Source organism: Gallinula chloropus (assembly GCF_964237585.1).
Source record: "Gallinula chloropus genome assembly, chromosome: 3".
NCBI classification, from domain to species: Eukaryota; Metazoa; Chordata; class Aves; order Gruiformes; family Rallidae; genus Gallinula; species Gallinula chloropus.
The window spans coordinates 89,927,159-89,942,533 of NC_140087.1; positions in this window are offsets into that span (position 1 = coordinate 89,927,159).

Sequence of the window (15,375 nt, forward strand, 5' to 3'; positions counted from 1 at the left end):
AGGAGAGCTGGAGATGGCAGCAGCAGCAGGACACAGGCTGCTGGGGTGTAAGATCTCCAGCAACTGCTGATGGTCTGTAGTTGGTGGTACATCCTGGAGGCCCAAGACTAGGAAGATTTATAAAATGAGAAAGAATATTGAATATAAAATGAGAAAGAATATCTGCATGCTGGAGGCATGCAAACTTAGCTTTGGTCTGCAGGAAAAGAGAAAATTACTTTAGCAAAGGGTAGTGAGACCCTAGCTTTAAAAAGAACAATGGCATTCGGCACTACATGTATGGAGGCCTCACAGCAGAGACAGATTCAAACTCTAACTTAATTTGAGGTTATCAGAGTGTAACGTTGGACATATTTTACCAGAATTAAAAAAAAAAAGAAGTCTAGATGATAGGAAAAGTTTTGCAAGGGAAGATGAAAAAATACTAGTGGCAACAGACAGCTGTCCAGGGTATTGTTTAGAATCTTCTTATTAAATATATATATATCTCTATGGTAGATTTGACAAGAGGATGCTCTACACAGTCTAAGTGGCAGCTTATGTGGAGGTGGCAAAGCAGTATACAGCAACTATGGACTTTGTCCAGTGTGCATCTTGGAAAACAGAAGCTAAACTTATGATAGTGTCTCAAATCAAATACACTCATGATTTCAATAGAAGCCGTGAAAAGCAAGATTCAGGTTGTATTCTCTCCTGGGTATCACATCCTTGCTCCTCTTCTGTGAAATGTAGTCTCAGAGGTAAGTTATAACTCCTCATGAAAATCTTGAGTAGAGTTCTGACACCTCAACTCAGCAAAACCCTTCAGCACATGCTTTCCTTTATGCATGTGAGTATCACTTCCAAGGACCAACACTCAGGAGTTAATAATAAAGGCTATACTTAAACATTTATGAGAAACAATTCCTAACTTCCTTTTATGGCAAAAACAGTTTAATAGAAGTCCTTCAGTCCTGAAGGGCCCAAACAACAAAAGGGGTCAGTTAATTAAGTGCTGGCCATGCTTCCTGACTCACAGCCAGTAGTAAGGCTTAGCAAGGCACAACTTCAGTGATTGTTTCACAGTCTGACTAATGGGATTACAAGGCCAGTTTTAACAAGCTGATAGTCTTTCCTAAGAAGTTTGCATCAGAACTTCAATGCATCCCTGATGGCCAAGTTAAAAGAGCTGCAGTCAGGAAGTCAGCCCTTTCATTAATTTGTTGAAACAAGCAGTAAAGCCAAACATGCTAATCAAGTCAGTCTCTTAGGACATGTGAATGGAGGTTCATGCTTAACAAAAAATTGTTCTCTGGGATCACATGCATTAATAATTTAAGAGGCTCTTTCTGGGTATTTAAAATAATCACTTTTTAGTCTGAAGCTTCAGGTATGTCCCACATTAAGACCCCTCAATTTCATAAGCAATTTCCTGTTAAATCTAACAGAAGATTCTAGGAAAAAAAAGTCAATTCCACTTGCAAAAAGAGCTGCTGTTGCTAGGTTTAAAGCCTTCAGAAATTATGGGTTGTTACAGTGGGCTCTTTTCTTGATTCAGACAGGGTGGACAAGGGTAGTCCAGACTGTGAACAAACTCTACCCTTTTGCTTGCAATGTAAGCGGCCTGCATCAATACTCTCAAGAATGCTTGTTATCTGGGAAGCCTGGGTTCAGGTATGTGCCCTAACCACATCCCATTTCTGTGATAGACTAGGGTGCTGGTGTCTAAGATGCCCTTTTCCCTCTCTCTTCTCCATATCTCAGTTTCTATGCTAAGGAAAGTAAAGTGAATGGCTCAGAGAGGAACATGACATGTTCATAACAAGGGCCTGATCTGACCTAGGATTTAAGCTAAACACTGCCTGTGAGACCTGGCTTGTCAATCAGAAACACAAACAGTGGTATCGCTGTTGTTTGGAAGTGAGATCAGTGGTTCAGGTCTCCAGAGTACATTTATTTGTCTTTACCCGCCTCTTCTTTTTTTCTTGTTAGAAAATTCCCAGTTCTTCTGGCATCACTCACTAGCATCTAAGACATATTTGGTCTTTATGGATTTAATCAAAACATCACTAGTCAACATAACTTGTGTTGTTGGCCCCCTCCCATAATCTTGCAGTGATAAGCAGAAATTCATGTCTGACATTCTTGTCTTTCCCAGTCCAGATTTTAACCTTTCAATACCATTTTCCAATGCTAAATCTAAACAAATACACTTCTTGTGAATAACTACATGCAAACATATTTAAAGTCCATAATCCTAACCAAGATCAGTTTTTATTATGTATTTGGTTTGGTGATATCCTAGTGGATCTCATATTGCATCCTGTCTTAATTTCCAAAATTATTGGTAAATCCTTGTATGTATGCCTTCAACTGACATAGTTCACTCCTTTGTACTGTGTTAGGAAGTTATACAAGTAGTTACACTACTGCTCCTAACGTTGTTTGCAAAAATCATACACCACAGCTTTCAGGAAAAGAAACAGATTTTAAACTTGTATTCAACTTCAAATTACAAGTAAAGTGGGAAGACTGGGCAGCATCAGATGACCTACTTAGATGTAGTCTTTTGTTATTTATGTTGGTTTCTGACAGTCTCAGAAGCTACACTCACAAGGACACACAGAAATATACAGAGAACAACAGATGTTTATGTTTTATTCCATAGAGCTGGCTAATCGATATACTTCAGCTGCACATACATAAACAAATATGATATTGAAATAGCAGCAAGAACCTTAGCTAAAAAAAATAATGTTGACCTTCAGAGTTAACAACAGCATTGCTAGACAAGTGATGATTTCAGGAACCTAATGACAGATGGCATTATTATTTTTCTTACTGGACTCTGCTTATAGAAGAAAGCAGCATCAAAGCCTGAGTTTGTAACTATGACACACTCAAGATGCTGTTTGGAAACCTGTATTCTAACTAGACAGCTTTTATTCCAAGGTTTTGTTAATGTAATAATAAAACTTCCCTTTTACTGACTTCTAGTTTACCATATTTGCTACATGGCCGAGAGTCCTACAATAATATTCACAGAATCACAAGGCTGGAAAAGACCTTTAACATCATCAATTCATTAATAAACTGTAGCATAGCACTTTTACAACTAATTTTTGTGGGTTATTTCAGTTTTTTAAATGTGCTTCCTTTTGGGAGCTACAAATCTTTCAGAATTTCTGCTTATTTTTCAGCCTGTATTTGTCTAGGCATATATGCTGTCTTAAAGGGCAAAATAATTTATTTCTGCCACAAGCTGGATTCCTATTAGGTATTTCAAGTACATACATTTTTTTTCCAAAACAAAAAAACCTGCATGTAAACCACAAAATTTGCTTATTTTAAGTTAGAATTAATTGGAGTTATCTCATATCCTTATGGCTGTGACATGCAGAAGAATGTTAGATAATAAATGTCCATCCATATGCCCAAATGTGCTTTATCCATGGCTAGTTGGGACCAGGAAGAGGTCTCAGAGCATTCTCCCATAGACACAAGGCTCCTGATTGTAACCCACAAAGGCTTCCCAAGTAAACCACTTCTGTCTTGTCTAGGTAACTGGCAACAGGCTCCTGAATATCTACTCCTGCTTGTAGAAGGGACTTAGAAGCCTGACATCCATGAAAAAGACAGTTTTCCTTTAGCAGGAAACTGGAGACTGGAAGTGTTCCATGGAGGGCAAACCAAAGACAGCAATCTGTCCCAGTGGTCCCATGACTAGACGAAAGAAGACATCCAGCACCTTCTCTGCTACTGGGACTCCAAAGAGAACATCATCTAATAAAGGTTTTTGGTGAAGCTTGTGGGTGAAGACACAAAATTGACTTAGTGTAAACAAATGAGTAGACTATGGTTTTATAAATATAATATAATGTTTCAACATTTTCTTCATTTCTTAAAAGGCCCTTTTATTTAAAGGCAGTTGCAGGTGCAATATCAGTTATAACAAAGTTCTACAAGAAAGAAATTGTTGTAGCATTGCATAGTACTGAATGCTTGCCAGAAACAGGTAAATTTAACCAGGCTTTAATCAAACTTCAGAAGTGTGAACGCTGTGAAATTCCAGATTGGAGTGAGTAGGGGCAGAAAACTTCACTTCTTAAGAGGGACCTGGATGGAGGCATAAGGTAAATCTGCACAAAGTGCCACTTTTTGTCATTCCTGTGGTAACAGCTATGCTTGGATTCTTCACATAGTCAAAAGTATTTGATAGATGCGATGACTATGTCAATAGCAATAAATTAAAGATGCTAGGGATTGTTCTTTCAGCAATAAGGCCAGCTGGCATTCAATAACCTGTGTCCAAAACGACTTATGAGAAATTATGGAGCTGGACACAGGCAACCTGCTTGGAATGATCGTTGGTCTGTCTGGTCCCTGATCCTCACCAGGAGCTGTCAGAAAGTGAATTAGCTATTGTGGACCTAAAATACACCATGGACATTTCTAAAAACATAGCTATACAGAGTCCAGTTTCTGTAACTTGCAAAGTTTCCTGGCAGCCTTTATTTAGCTGTACAGATATAACCATCATAGTTCTATTACAAAAGACTTCACTGATCTAAACAATTACAAATAACAATCATAGTATCATTTCAATATTTTAACAGGCATTTTTAAAGTAGAGGTACATTCTCTTAAGGGCTATGATGATAGTTTTGTTTTAATGTTTTGAATTTCTTAAAAAATAAATCATTTTTAGAAAATAATTTATCCAATTAACATTTCATGAGTTTCCATTTCACAGGCATCTCCGGAGGGCAAAAGCAAGTCATCTGCTCAAAAGTCTTGTGCAATATTTTTAAGAAACATTTTCATTCCTTCATTAAATGGACAGAATTTTTTTCCAGTCTTCTTTTATCTTCATTTTGCATTTAACTTTGATTTCCCTACTTCATGATACACAGAGGAAGTTCTGACACTCTCCATCTACTAATTCAGTTACTTTTTGTTTCATTCTTGTTTTCAGGATTATCTGTTTTATGAGGCTGAGTCCGAACATGAATATGAGAAAAAACCAAAAAACATTTCAACCACCTAGCTTGGTTCAAGGAAAAGAACGTGTGAAGGTATTTTGCAAGTATAGGTCAACTGTTTCCACAGTAAAGATTCTCATCAACCTGAAGTCACGTAACTGGCTTTGATTGTTAAGAGCACAAAATCTATTTAAATAACAGTAATAGTGTAAATCTTTTATGACTGATGTAGCTTCATTTAAGAATGATTGTTGCCTAAATTACAGTACTATTATATAAAATTCCTTCTCTCCTGATAAATGTGGTTTTAAGATAATCAGGAAGGAAGAAAGAAGGATTAGTAGCAGAAAATGCAAAGGAATAGTGAGATAAAAACTGGAAATGCAAGCCATAGAAAACACTCAATGCGAACAGTTCTGAGCCAAGTGATGAATCATATTAAAAAAGGTTTGGAAGCATGAGCAAAGATGTTGCCTCTTGCTGTGCAGTTCCTACTGTATTTACAGAACCTGAATTTTATAAAATATTTGTATGACACAGACTTGCATGAAACACAGATGTCTCCTTAATGAGAAAGCCTGCTTGAATCCATTGTTTCAGACAAAGTAAATAGAAATATTCTTTTGACCTACTTAGCCTACACATTAGTTTTAGAAACTCTAGATGGCAAGAGCAAGATCAAACAACACTAATGGCATAAACTGTGTGATAACTTCAGGACTTTTTTTTTTTACAAAGTTCACTTCAGAAACACAAACCAAAGAGCCCTAGAAAACATCCCAAACCAAGGCATCTCCATCTCACAAACCTTCCTCAAAACGGTGAGTGAAGAGAATGAAAAGACAAAATGTCATTTCTAGGTGTTGACATATGTGCAAGATTGTCTTTCATGGAAACAATTTCATCGCAGTGATCTGCCTACATAGTTATGCACTCTTTTGTGGCTTATTGTATGTTGTCCATACACTTGTAAAAGGTGGTTGCAACAAAGGCACTCAGAGCTGCAGGCCTAGAGAACACCAGTAAGGTGTGTGCTTAGTGACTCGTCTGCTGGAAAATTCTTCCCTGTATCAATATATTGAAAGGACAACTGTTGTTGGTAGAGATGGAGTCCTATTTTTTTGTCAGGGGGGTGGACAGGGACACATGATACAAAGAAGGTGCTTTCTTATGCAAACAATGACTCTTTTTTTATTAATGTGTCTGAAGAGCATGATAATGTCCTTTAGCACTTCAGCACCTCTCAAAAATAATTAGAAATAGGCTACATTAAGTGTATATTAATGTTCAAATCCCTGTTATTAGGTCACATATGGTCTAAATTGCAAGACTTGAAATAACAAATGTAACATGTTTTGAAAGTGCTCACTTGACAAATCTTATAATCATAATATAATTCTCTAGACCTTATTAAGTTTGTCATAATCTATGTTCCACAAATGCTTGTTGTACTTCAGGACATGGCCAAAGCCCAGAAGAACAAAGGCAAACAAAAATGACAAAGCAGATTAATGAGACATTTTGAAATCTCAGAGCAGTTTCAGTGTATTTGAATTCTGCCAAAAGCTGGAATTTCGTCCTATTTTTTCTCAGTGGCCCTGTATTAATTTTCCAAGACTTGTGTCTCTTTATCTCAAGTTCTGAGATGTGTGAAAACAACATCAAAAAGGCTACACATAGATTGACCAAAAGTGGGTGAGATGATGAAATTGTGTAGACTATTGCATTTCTGATATGAAAACATTTTTTTTTAGTTCAGTTGATATTAACAGATGAATTCAACTCTGCTCTTATAACAGAAGACATTTCCATATTGCAATATTTTTACAACTAAATCTTACCCATATATTATTTATTTGTTACGTAGTCTTTAATTTTCACACTCCTTACTGTGAGTACTTGGCACACTTGGACTCTGATATCAGAAAGTTTGCTGATGACACCAAGCTGGGTGGTGAGATTGTTCTGAGCAACCTGATCTAGTAAAAATGTCCCTGATTACTGTAGAGGCATTGGACTACATGATTTTTAAAGGTTCCTTCCAACCTAACGCATTCTATGATTCTATGACTTGTGAGATTTATTTAGGGATATAGGGATTTCTTCATTATATGCACAACTTAAATAAAGTCAGAGTGATTTTCTAAGACTTCTGATTCAAACAGAATTTATGATCATAATATAGAAGCACTAGGAAGAATTCTTTGATCTGTTTTATTGCCTTAAGTATTTATTTATGTATAAGAAACCAGATCCTATTGGAAGTTTAGAACATATGAGTACAAAAGCTGCATTCTTATTTGTAAGAGAGGTGGGAAATTCATCAAGAGAAAGAAGTCTAAGGAGGTATGAGACTCCTCACATTACTAACTGCTTCTTAGAGGGATTTAAGGCTGCAGAATTTGACTTTTAATTTCATATAGCAGCAGTGCTGAATATTAACATGAAATGATAGAGGTAACATTATGTTACAATTTCGTATTATAAATGGACAATAATATTTTTCCTGAAGATTACATTTGACCACAAAAATACTTCAAAGACTGTCTTTATTTCATTGAATTGGTGAGGAAACTCCAAAGCAGAACAGTGAAATGACTTGCCAGAAATAATCCTGGATATATCATTCCTCTTGAATATTATCTTCCTTAGTTTGGGGATGATAAATTATTCAACAAGGAAAATGTGGCAGGGTTTTGTCACAATTAATGCCAAATCTTCTAATTATTGTGGTGTTTTTCTCTCGGTTGCTAGTAATGAGTGTTTGATCCTACTGTGATTGTGTGAGTTGTTTGGAAGTGTTACATATTCAATGTAAGTGGCACCAGGGAAATGATTGTGCCCTTGTACTTGGTATTGAGGCTGCACCTTGAATGCTGTGTTCAGTTTTGGGCCCCTCACTACAAGAAAGACATTGAGGTCCTGGAGCATGTCCAGAGAATGGCAACAAACTGGTGAAGGGGCTGGAGAGAAAGCCTTATGAGGAGAAGCTGAGGGAATGGGGGTTGTTTAGCCTGGAGAAGAAGAAGCTGAGGGGGCACTTTATCACCACCTATAACTACCTGAAAGGAGATTGTAGAGAGAAGGGTGTTGATCTCTTCACCCAGGTGACAGGACAAGAGGGAATAGGCTCAAGCTTTGCCAGGGCAGGTTTAGATTAGACATTAGGAAAAAATTCTTCACTGAAACTGTTGTCAGGCATCGGAACAAGCTGCCTGGGGAGGTGATTGAGTCACCGACCCTGGCTGTATTTAAGACAGGTAGATAAGGTGCTTAGAGATATGGTTTGGTAGAGGTAGGTATGGTTGGACTTGATGATCTCAGAGGTCTTTTCCAACCTAGTGATTCTGTGATTCTGTGACACATGCTCTATTCTTACTTGGTTTTTTTTATTCATTACAGATATAACATATCAACCATATGATATTGAATGAACACATCACTTCAAATGAAAGAGAAGGTCTGCTACTTGTGCTACCTTAGGGCTTTAAACATACACATTTCTCCAGGAAGCTTGTAATCTAACAGAACTGTTCATCATAATCAAGTTTATTAACCTAACTTTCCATTTGATAAAAAAGTAGAAATAATAATGCAAATGCCTAGATAATGTGTACAGTTGGCTTCCAAGTACAAAAGGGGTTTTTTTGCTACTAAAAGTACTGAGCTCTTGTTTGCTAAGAACAAAAAATCTATTATGTGGCAAATCTGCATATTAGTCATAAACATTGTAAAAGAAACTTTCTAAAAGGGCAATATCAACAGAATTTCCCCATTATTATTATAGGCACCCATGATCCTGTGCATCCAGGATCACAGGAGATACAATAGTCAAATACCTTACATGCGAAGGAATGAGTTTTTGACAACCAGATATTTTTTGGTCTTTCTTTACCCACCTTTATCATATTGAGAGTTTAGCCCAAAAAATATATGCACTGACAAAGGCATAGGTAAGGGTACGTAGACTATTAGTCACATAAAGTTTGTCTTCTGCTTCGATATATTTCACACTTTCAGTTAAAATAGGTCTGGATTCCTAACTGAGTTACAACAAAAAAATCTGTTTGCATCAGTTCCTAGAGTAGTAGAAGGTATCTGTGTTTACCTCTCCTGGGCATTAATTCTGCTTCCAGTGGGATTTTCACACTTGCTAAAAGATCATAAAAAACGAGAGAGAAATTTATTGTCACTTTTTATTCTCTCCTATACTTTGATACTCATCAAAATCAGACATTTGCCACTTACCTGCTTTTCCTATAAAAATGTCCTTATATTCTTCAGGAGGCATTGTATACATGTCCTGGACTACCTGGAATTATGTCTGTTCCAGTCTTAAACCTTGTGGTGTTAATGAAGTCAAACTTGAAAGAATATCATAGAACCACAGAATACCCTGAGTTGGAAGGGACCTGGAACATCAAGTCCAACTCCTGATATAATTTGATGAGTTTCAGACCTGATCTGTACAGAAATCCCTGTATTAATTGTGACACTGCCTATAAGAAAGGGCATTTCTTGTGGTTGCTCGCCCAAATCCTATCTGGGGTACAGATGCACCAATGGATCTGGAACCCATACTGTGATGATTTCTGGTAATTTGTCATGGCCGTCACCCATTCAAGAATCTTGCTGGTCCTATGAGGTTCCTGTTGACACCTTTCTAGAAAAAAATCAAAGTGCCAGTGTTTCAATCCCTTCTCTGAGTGGAGTGTATTTTGAAAGTGTGAAATCCTTGTCCTTCTTTTCAGCTATGGTGTTTTCATTGCTGATTAAGAACGATATGCAGGGAAATGGATCAGAGAAAAGTACATGAAAATATATTTACGTGTCAGGAAGGAGTAATTTTAAAAGGGAAGAGTAATACAACAGAATCGTTACACTAGATAAAAAAAAAACATGACAGCAACATGAATAAATACCTACAACAGAGTTGTACATGTTGTATCATGTCTGTGGGCAAAGCCCAGTTGGCATAAAAGAAACATAGGACAATATAGACTGAAGATCAGCCTACAGCGCTTTGCATTGTGTTACCAGCCTGTAAGACAGTGTTGCTGGGAGCATCTGACACTGTAGTTGCCAGTGTCTTTGATCTTGATCATCATCTGCAACAGTTGAGAGTAGTTCTGTTGAAGTCAGTGCATCTGTAATGATTATATGGATAACCTTCAGTGTCAATAAAATAGTTTGGATGATTTAATAGGCCTGAGCAAGCACCACAAAGTATTTTCCAGAAATACTTAGTTAAAAAGAGAATGAGTTCATTTTGGCTGTGTTTCCCCTCCTTTCTCATTCCTTTTCTGGGAAATCGTGTATTTATGAAAAGGGAGCCCCCACTGCAAGCAGCCAAAGAGAAGGAAGAATTATGAAGAAGTACAGGTTCCTGAACCACAGGGAACTGCATTCCTCTCTATATTATTTTCATTGTTTAACCCTTAATCTTAACAAACATTTATTCTGGAAGCAGTGTTCATAGAAACAGCACATTTCAAATTATTTTTTTGAAGTGTCTGCTCGATGTGACTTTTGAGAAAATAAATATTCTTATCAGCTGGTCTGCCATGACATTCTTCCAGTTGAAGAAGAAAATCTGTACTAACACATATGTGGCTAATTAAAATTCATCAGCATTCAAGCTAGTTGAAAACTCACTCAACTTCCATTCACAGAAATTAGACCTGACACTTATATTAAAAAAATAAACCCAGAACCCAATATCATTATAAGTCAAAAAAACCCACCATGACCCCACCAGAAGCCATCTTGCAAGAGCCTCAGTTCTTCAGTGAAATCAGAAGGCAGTGCTAAAGCGGCTTCAAGACCATCAACTTCCCTGGACAAGTAGTAAGTTCATAGAAACTAGCTTTGGGGCAGTTTGGGTAGCTCAGCTACTTTGGAGTACCTAAACCCAAGTTTCAGAAGCCAACCCACAGTCTAATTCTGCATCTTAGAACAGGGCATCAAAATTAGCAGCTGGCTTTCTCAGGATTTCCAGATCCCTGCTGATAAGCCAAATGGTGAGCCAGGAGCCGAACTGTACTTAGAGCCTCAAACCCTGTAGTACATACACACCCAAGTAAATAACATATTTTAGGGGCCACTACCTGTCTCTCTCCTATATGGACAGCAGAGCTTTCTGACATGCTGAAACAGGATATCCACATTTAAACTACCTGATAGAAAACAACCCATACTCCATACCAAACCCTAAGATGTAGCCAGATGTCAAAGACTTAACTGGGCTGGGCCAAACTAAGTTACTAATTTTTTCATGTGGACATCTGCATGTCAGTGAACAGTCCTTTCCTCTGACTCTTTCATTTACTAATATGTACCCCTAAGTTTGGCATTTATAGAAATGAACAACCAGTGTTATCCAAGGAACCCTGAGACAAATCGTGAAGTCCAAGAAAACTTAACAACAAAAAAAACAAAAAGGAAATATTTTTACTCTTTTAATGGAATGGCCTGTGGGATGGAATGGACCATGTTAAAGAAAGGCATTCAGTGGTTTGGGTGGTAGACAGATTTATTTTATCCCATGTTTTTCGTGTTGTCATGTTTTTCATTTGCAGGCTTCTTTTCCCACAATTCACAGCTATTTTTCCATATGAATATTGTTTTGATTCCTTACTGACCAGAAATATCATATTAATTTTTCTCAACTGTTCTCTATATAAGCAGCCTAACCATACCACTAAAAAAATTCAACATGTGGCCCAAAATAGATCCAGTCTCTCATTAGTAATACAGTAATGTGACAATAAATATCTTATATGACATGATGTGTAGGACAAGAGGAATAAACCACACAGTTTGGCAAAACTCAGGAATTTTCCAAAATGTGTTTAATTTCTGTGCAAGCACATTTAATTTCTACTCCAGGGTGTTTCAAATAGAAATCCCATTATATATGAAATTAAATTAAATTAATTTTTTTGCTCATAACATTTCTTAATTCTATGCTATCAAATACTGTAGAAAATCCTGAGCTTGCTTGAATCTTGCCTCCCTGCCTATTCCTATCTCTAACTGATCTGGTGGCTCTTTCTAGCCTCACTTCATCACGTGGGACCTTTACGGATCATCTAACCCCATCTAACCTAAGCATGAACAGTTCCACTGATGGGGCACACACAAATTCTCTGGGCAACCTGCTCCAGTGTCTAACCACCCTCATTAAAAAAAAAAAAAAAAAAAAGTCCAATGTCTCTTTGTCTTTCTTATAGGACCCCTTTAAGTAATGAAAGGTTACAATGAGGTCTCCTTGGAGCCTTGTCTTCTCCAGGCTGGACAACCCCAACTCTTTCAGTCTGTTCTAACAGGAGAGGTGTTCCAACCCTCTCATCATTTTTGTGGCTCTCCCATGGACTCATTCCAACAGGTCCATGTCTTTCTTGTGCTGTGGGCTCCAGGTAGAGTCTCATGAGTGCAGAGTACAAGGAAAAAATCATCTCCCTCAACCTCATGGATCATGCTGCTCCCCCCTCTCTGTCCTTAGCCTACAATAGGATTTGTCCTGTTTTATTAGTTCCTTTCCATGTTGGTATTTTTATAAAAATGCAACTTAAGCCACACATGCTCAAATTAGTTATGAAAGATGGCCTTCCTTATACCAGCTGCCTGATAAAAGCAGCCAAGCACACAGAGGTGTCTAACATGCAACCACACGGATAGAACAACTGCGTGTGAAAGACAAAGGTTTGACTGTTTCAATGCTCAGATTACACGTCCCCTGATTTTCAAGGATTAATGATCAGGCTATCACTATACAAATAGCAGTGATCCATCTTTCACATTACTCAGCCAAGTTGATAATGAAAGCTTGTGACCTGTAATGAGGGCAAAACAGCTTTATGTGAGAAAACTTTGCAGTGGAAGTGCTCGATTTTTAATGCAGTTTTGTATTAGTAATTAGCAACTGATAGATTATTAGCTGACTTTTTACTGTGTTTTGGGTTGTTGGTTTGCTTGTTTTTTTTGTTAAGTCCATTGATTTAACAGATTAGTTCAGCAGTGGTAAACCAGATCAGTCTGCTGCCTCTTCTGGCAAAGGCTGGAGTCCAATTAGTTAGTTAGTGGAGTTGGTTGCTCCATCTAAACTGTGCACTGGAAAAAGCATCGCAAGCATGGAGAGTCAAATTCAAATGCAACTCATCCACATGGTTTAGAAAATGGACTAGTCAGGTTATTATCAAATGGTCCAGAAAAAATCTAAGCCTACTAATTTCCCAAGGTTAAAAATATCCAAATTTATCCTGAACTTCAATAGTACATAATGAATTTCTGTTCATGAAAACTAGAACAAAAGCAACAGCACAGGATTTTTTTCAGGATTATTCTATTCTATTATTCTATGCAGTAGCATAAATTAAAAACATTAAAATTCAGAAAATGAGAGATTTGAAGATTTCAAGTTATGGACACAACCAAAGTAGAAGTTTGGATTATCAGAGCAGGCAGTGCTTTCTGCAACTGAAACATCTATTTATGGTAAAATTCTAGGTTGAAATAAACAGAACTCCTCCTAAATATTCATAATAGTCAGATGTCCTTCGTTTTCCTTGTCTAAACAACTAAATCTTTGATGTCTGTCACAATATGCAACTGACCCTCCAAGGCATTTCTTGTCTAATTGAAATCCACCAAATATCCCATCTGAAAGTTCTTTTCAAATTGCCAGTGAATAGAGGGCTTGTAAATTGTTGCTGTGCACAAAGTAGGTAATTATGAATTAGGCATACTCTGATGGTAATGCCACTTACAGTCATTCACATTTTCCACTGATGTGAAACTTAAAAGGGCACTAAATTGGGTTGTGGTACTTCCTGTTGCATGGTATATTTTTGTTGCTTCATTTATAAAGTTTGGAGAAGGCCATTTCTTTACATAGTAAAGTCAGTAGTTTTACAAGCTTCCAGTCATTTGCTTGAGAAGAATATCTTTCTGTTTAATAAAGATGCTATCCTAAGCTTTGGAAACACAGTAACAGTGCTTTTTAGTGCAGGTCCCTAGGTCCCACATGGAGTAGTGGCTGGATTAAAATGTCTCCCTGAAATCCTCAAGGAATATGTGGGAAAAATTAATTCCCTATTAGAGACTGCACAGATGAATTCTTCACTGAGGTTTATGGATTCTGGGATTTTATGGAAAAAGAATGAACACAGCCTAGAAATACTTCATGTTTTCAACCCACTGGATTTTAATTAACACTTCAAAGTTTCTGCAATTTACAAATTATAATGTCTATTTTAGAGATCTACAAAATGGAAAAAAATACTTAAAAACCCCAGAAATAGAAGCAAAAATTAAAATCTCTCAACTCTTGGAATATTTTTACTGCAAAATAACTGAAACAGCCTGTTACCGAGGTCTACCCAAAAAGGCATAAACAAATGGCCTGTCAAACCATGAAATTGTTGGAGTGAGGACCTGTGAGCCCCATCACCCCACTGACTGACATACAATGGGTCTCTGCTAGCAGCTCATTTGCCCTTTTTTAAAATTTTTTCTCCGTCTAGTCTTCGTAGGTAAAAAAATTTAACAGACTACTGAAGGCTCCTTATGCAAATACTAATACTCCAGATATGTCCCTTCCCATGAATGATCATTTTAAAAGTCAGGAAATTATTATACTACATATCTTTATTATGAGGAACATTGGTAGCACAATACCAGAAACAGTTCATAAATCAAAAATAACAAGCCATAATTCATATTCTTTCTACTATGTGCCTAGAAACAATTAATCACTGAAGAAATAATCTAAGTGAAAGCACTGAATGATTTGAAGCTTGCTTGTATATTAATTGGGGGGACAAAGACTGTTTTTATTACATCATGTGCCTCTTTAGGTTCATATATTTGGAAAGATTAATTGTCCTTATGATTTCAATTCCTAATGGCATAAAGCCAAAAGAAATAACATGTGTGAAGGGTGCTATCTAGAAATACCACAAAGAGAACATTCTGATATCTAGGACCTTTCTTACTGCCATTTTAGACTGGTTTCACTGTGCATACCTGCTGATACTATAATTCTGATGTTTCTAATAAGAACATCGCTAAAAGCCACTCCAGAAAATAGCCACATTGTTTTGTTCTGCTTGTGCTCTGAACCTGAAGCAGTTTTTTTATAAATCACATCCCTGTGGAGACAAGCCCCTTTGTGGATGAACACAGAGACCAAGTTGTGAGCAATGTCAGTTAAAAATTAATTTCCTAAGTTGAACCTGCTTCTGAAGGCCCTGTAAAATAAAGCAGTTGACTCTGCATCTGGCTAAAGTAGATGAAACAATTCCTTGCACTGACCCTGCTGCCAGAGCGATTGCTTCCAGCCAGGCAGCGATGGCAAACAGCTGGCAGAGAGAGGGGGTGGAAAGGAATTACCCTCAGCCCTCGCAGCACTTCT